Genomic DNA, 5,020 nt, shown 5'->3' with positions numbered 1-5,020 from the left:
CGAGGTGGTATCTGCCCGGGGCAGCCCCCTTCCCTCCCAGCCGGTGAACGCTCGATACCCAAATTCTGTCACCTTACGGGAATACTTAAACTTGTTCCAGCCTTAACCGTGGTGATGTTATAGGTAAACAAGTCTTGTAGTAGTATATTTTATGTAATTTGGTCCGTCGGGGTTTGTATTCAGCCCGTCTCATGTATGCGAAATAAAAGTGTAAATTAAACAACAAAGTCCAACATGTATAAAGTTGACATGGCGAGGGGCTTGTCGGCAGCACAGATCTCGTCAATGTGACAGTCCGTGTTCCTCCGTGGCGGTCGCTGTGCTTCCCGAGGGAACTGGTTAAGTTTTATAAATAAGTAATTGCTGTTCCAGAGACACAAACCTAATCCTTGGAAAGAAGTAAGCGGTTTTATTTCTGCACTACAATGACAGGCTAATGCCCTCCTTCCCGTTCCCTGGAAGGACGGAGGAATGGCATGGAAGCAATGGAAGCGAAGCGAGGACTCAGCGTGCTGTTGAGTGGTCTCCCTGCGGGCAGTCCCAGGGCGAGAAGGAGGAATCGCCATGCCAGCACGGGGCTCGGTCGATTGCTGTCCCAGCCCTGTGTGCCAGGGAAACCTCGCTGTCCGGCGTGCCCCGGACGGGGGCTGCTCCCGGGGCGCCCGGCAGCGCAGCTTCGGAGCCATGGGGCGGTGAGCGGCCGGTTTGTGCCACAGCAAGGCCGGGCTGCCAGGCTGGGTGAGCGCATCTCTCCCACCTTTCCCTGGAAGCTGTGACTCACCGGAACAGCAGCGATATTGCAGAGATTACAGACAGAAGACAAGTGCGGGCACCGTCTCTCTCACTTGATCGTGTTTCAAAGCCCCTGCAGCACGGCAGTGGCGCTCTCCAGTAATTCAATCTTTGTTCCCCCCAGTCTCTTACTGGTCCCTGCCGATCCCCCTTGTTCTCCCCTGACCCTCGAATTAGTTATTTTCCTTTAGCACGCCTTTCGTCTACATGCTTTCCCTTGGACATCCCTCCTGCCTGTCTTGTAGGCTGGAGCTGTGCTCAGCCCTCGGACCTCATGCTCTTCTCCGGGTGTTAGTCACACTCTCCGATGCGAGCAGTCCTCTCGCCTTTCCTGACACGGGCATTGTCCAGAACGTTCCTCTGCTGCTTGAACAAGAACAGAGCAGAAACAAATAATTTTTGCCTACCTAGAGATTGCTGTTCAGTCCTATTGGGCAATGCCGATTGAAAATAACACTTTGGGCAAAGCAAGGCAGGTAAATAGGAGAATTACATTAGCTCTGCACTTCTGTGGCTATTTCAGACTAACCGAGGTTTTTAACTATAACATCAGTCTGTCCTTAAACAGAGCCACGTTTAGATAACTGCTCCTCCAGCCAGTTTAGTCCAGTTTTGTTTTCCACGCTGCCCTGTGCGACATTTTGTGCTGCAGCCTTGCTATTTTAAGCCATGACTCACACTTGGCCTGTGACCCTCTTTGTGGCGGCGGAGCGGACGCAGCGAAAGCTCGGCACCGCCTGACGTGGGGATTGCCCCGGCACAGAGGGAGCTGCCAGACGGAACTGGAGCCTTGCCCACCTGCCGAGGGGGAAGGAAGGCTTTTTCTTCCAGCCCAGGGACTCCAGCTGCCCTTTTGAGTGTAGGGATGCCGTCGCAAAGGATCGGGCAGCTGCCCAGCCCCAGGCTGAGGAATGCATTCAAAAAAATTTTGTCAAATGTAGCGCTGGTGTAAGAGCACTTTTTCTTTTGGGGGGCTTTATAGTAGAGCCATCAGGAGAAGAATAATATATACATACATATACATATATAGATACGTGTGTATCTGTGCGTAAAGGAGAAGGGAGATCAAGTACAAAGTACTACGTGTTAAGCAGCCACCACCTGTCTTCTGCAAACTCAGGCTGCTCAAATCCTTTCAGAAAGGACTGGGGAGCTGGAATCACTCCAGGTTCCTTCTGTAAAGACTGCTGCTCCTCCTTATATAGACAATTTCTTTTCTTTAGCAAGCTCAGAGATTTTTTTTGGCTCATTGTCTAGTAAAGGTACCCTGACATTTACGCAAAAGAGTAAATTAACCAACCCAAGTATGTTTATTATACATTTACATGCAGAAATATTTGCGCTATTAAATTCATGAGTAATGGCTGAGTCTTGTCCTACTTTTATATAGTTGTGCATCTTTTTCTCCATCATGTACCATGATGAAGCTTGTAGGGTAGAAAAATATCATCTTAGTTAAAACATATGTTAAAAAGTAATATCTCATAATGAAGGGAGAGTTAAGACTTAGAAAAAGAAATATTTGTATGCTATTGATCCATAATTCTCTTGACCACATAATTGTATATTATTGTTAAGCTTCGTACTGGTTATGCAATGTTGCATCATTTATAAGAGAAGCTTGTGGCTCTGGAAGCTTGGTGTGTATTTTACAATTATAACACTCGATCCAATGACAGACTGCCTCTCTTCAAATCTAATTTAAAATAATATAAGGTTTATCACTGAGAAGAGATGTATGTGCATGTTATACAAAATAAACCTGACAAGTAGGTTGTGGCATTATAGCAGTAATAGTTCTCTTTTTTTAGGCTTAAATCTCATTAACACAGCAAAAATAGTGTTTCTTGTGCACGTTAAATCCAGGCTGAGCAAAACAGCCAGCACAGTGGGTCAGCTTCTGCTTGGTTAGCACAGCACAGACAAATCAGATGGTGTCCAGAGTGAGGAGGATTGTGTATTGCAACACCACATAACTGCAGTCCTGTACCCTTGGAGGAGTCAGGTGCACACAGGTCCCCCCTCTGAGGACTGGGGTCGCAGCATCAAGGCTGCTATCCTGCAGAAACACAGAATACAGCAGCATGGGAAAAGGCCCATGTCAAGGTAGGAAAGACCTTGTGGCAAAAAATATGTTCCTTGGGAGAGAAAGTGAGTCATGGAATTTTGAGAAGCACATTTAGAAAAGTTTAGAACATCTGGTTGCTGGCTATTCTTCCCTGAAAAACTGTTGTTTTCTAGTCCCCATGTTATCATATCCTCACTGTTTTCAGGGAAATCAAGCACTCATTTGCATAATAACTTGTGCTTTTTCTGTAAATTAAAAACGATTGATAACTATATAGATACACCTTGTCATTTTGGGTTTCTTTTTCCTAAAAATTTCAGAGTCTAATTCCTGTTTTCAGAATTACATGTTTACTCATAAGCATTTGGGCAAGATTGTACTCTAATGCTTCTGCTCTTAATTCCCATCTTAATGATTGGTTACTTAAAAATGAATAATTTCATGTTAATAATCAGTTTTTAATAGATTGTCTCAAATTGTTATGTATGTTGTAGACGTATTTAGGAAGAGATGAGATGGATTCTGTTATCTTTCTTCTGTACATTCCATACATACTGCACTGTATGTTAGAAGTAGAATCAGCCCTGAAGCTACTTGCTTCAAAAACAGAACTATGATTAATTCAGCGCCAAATATTTATGCATCAGACAAAAACAAATTAGTATTCTTTGTAAATTCAAACAAGACAAATTAGGTGGTAATTAAAACTCTTTCATATACTTCAGGACATTCTGATTCACTCTTTTCTGCCTTCAGAAAAAAACATTAATTTCTAAGCCATAACAGGAATGCTTTTGTGCAATGAAATGTCAGTGTTCAATGTGTACAACATTCCTTGTATCATGTACTGGACCCAGTTAGAATCACAGAATCACAGAATAACTTGGGTTATTCCACCTCTTGTCATGATGAACAGCAGTGGGCAGAAGAAAATTAACTCTACCCCTGACAAAATCAGCACACCACTGCACAGCTGTTTCTACAATATTAAGCTTAATTTGGCACTTCTTTATGTCCCACCTTATAGTTTCAGGGGCCCATGGTCATAAAATGAGTTGTAAGTTCTTGGGCATGTGAGGTATTGGTCCTAAATAATGTAGGTTTTGTGTTTGATCAGCAGATGCTTGCAAGAATAAGGGTAAAATTTGAAAGAAAACCCCTTGTTTTATTTGTTCAGTCTGTAAATAATATTTTAAATACTTGCAGTCAACAGTAGCTCTAGCTTATTATTAATTTGTAGCCTTTATGGAGCATGTTTAATTTTTAAATCTTAAACCACTTTTATAAATGATTTTTTTTTTTTTTAAGCTGTGTGTTAGGACCTAACAGTGTCTTAAGGGATGTCTTAGTCACTCACACAGTACTTAACTACAGAAAAAAAAATAACCAGGTGAGATGCAGACTTTTCTTTTAACTTTTCACCTCTGGGGCACTCAGGATCATGGTTCACAGGACAATCTTTTGTTCTACTACACGAAATTTGTGTAGTCTCTGGAGAGATCTAATTATTAACAGTGGCTGTCATCCAAACCTAGCTGGCCTTATGAATTATACCTGGATTGTGCCGTGTAGATAATGCACGAATTTCATTGTCATGCAGCCTTTCATGCTGATTAACCCAGGGAAAAGAAGACAAACCGTGAATTTCTTGTCGGACACACACCAAGCACGAAGGAAAAGAAGAGGCAGAGGGAGGGGAAGCATGATGCCACGCTGCCACCTACTGTCACCCGGCGGGCTGCGGGGAGCCCTTTCATCCCTGAAATAAATATTGGACGGGAGGGCCGAGGGAACATCAGCGAGGGACCTTAGGAACTCATTTATGACACTTATTTAATAACACAGGACACAGAATTTTTAAAAATCACAATGTGGTTTGCCTGTAGCTAATGCGGCAGGTAGAAATGAAGAGTCCTTAAGCAGCCCAGAGCTAGATCATTACCTGCAGAGTACAAGGAGGGCCTTGACAAAAGGTACCGTGTGACTGCCAGGTACAAATACATCTTTGGGAGCACTTGATTCACACAGCCATGTCCAGAGCCTCCCTCTGCAATGCTAAGGAAGCTTCCACACACTGTATGGAAACAATACAGGATCCCCAAGTTGCTGGAGGCCCACCTATTCCCACATTCCCAGGCACATGAAAAGCTCCAAGGAGTT

Source organism: Parus major, chromosome 2 (assembly GCF_001522545.3).
Source record: "Parus major isolate Abel chromosome 2, Parus_major1.1, whole genome shotgun sequence".
Taxonomy (NCBI): domain Eukaryota; kingdom Metazoa; phylum Chordata; class Aves; order Passeriformes; family Paridae; genus Parus; species Parus major.
This window is presented reverse-complemented; position numbering follows the sequence as displayed.